This window comes from Heptranchias perlo, chromosome 16, assembly GCF_035084215.1.
Source record: "Heptranchias perlo isolate sHepPer1 chromosome 16, sHepPer1.hap1, whole genome shotgun sequence".
Taxonomy (NCBI): Eukaryota; Metazoa; Chordata; class Chondrichthyes; order Hexanchiformes; family Hexanchidae; genus Heptranchias; species Heptranchias perlo.
In genome coordinates, this window is record NC_090340.1 from 1,644,901 (window position 1) to 1,645,694 (window position 794).

The following is a 794-nucleotide window of genomic DNA, read 5'->3' on the forward strand; positions in this document are numbered from 1 at the left end:
CTCGGAAGCTGAGCAGAGTCAGGCCTGGTTAGTACTTGGATGGGAGACCGCCTGGGAATACCAGGTGCAGTCGGCTTTTGCTGCCGCCACAGGCTGCTCTCAGCTACACACATTCACACTGCTGTTAATCACCAAGCCTCCCTGCCAGCTCCTGCACTCTCTCACTCTCTCTCTTTTTTCCCATTTCTTTGCTGCACATTCTCCTGCTGCCAGACAAAGGGAAGGGGATCGAGACAGAGTGAAAAATACACAAGAAACTAAGCTGGTGAAAAAACACACACAAAGCAGGAAGCCTTTGAGTAAAGTGAACCAAAGCAGCCAATCGCCTATTGCCACACTGCTCTGAAAGTACCCGATCCTGTCTGATCTCGGACGTTAAGCAGAGTCCGGCCTGATTAGTATTTGTTTGGGAGACTGCCTGGGAATACCAGGGGCAGGAGGCCTTTCTTCTGAGCAGAGGTTCCACCAGGACCACTCGGCTCCAGACCTCATGACAGCCTTGGTTCAAACATGGACAAAGGAGCTGAATTCCAGAGGTGAGGTGAGAGTGACTGCCCTTGACATCAAGGCAGCATTTGACTGAGTGTGGCACCAAGGAGCCCTAGTTAAATTGAAGTCAGTCGAATCAGGTGGAAAACTCTCCAGTGGCTGGAGTCATACCGAGCACAAAGGAAGATGGTACTGGTTGTTGGAGGCCAATCATCTCAGTCCCAGGACATTTCTGCCGGAGTTCCTCAGGGCAGTGTCCAAGGCCCAACTATCTTCAGCTGCTTCATCAATGACCTTCCCTCCAT

The 794-nt window shown here is 51.5% G+C and overlaps 1 pseudogene; it reads left to right on the top strand.

The window, feature by feature from the left end:
• The first annotated feature begins 324 nt into the window (after positions 1 to 324).
• Positions 325 to 443, top strand: LOC137333881 (5S ribosomal RNA; annotated as a pseudogene).
• The last annotated feature ends 351 nt before the right edge of the window (positions 444 to 794 follow it).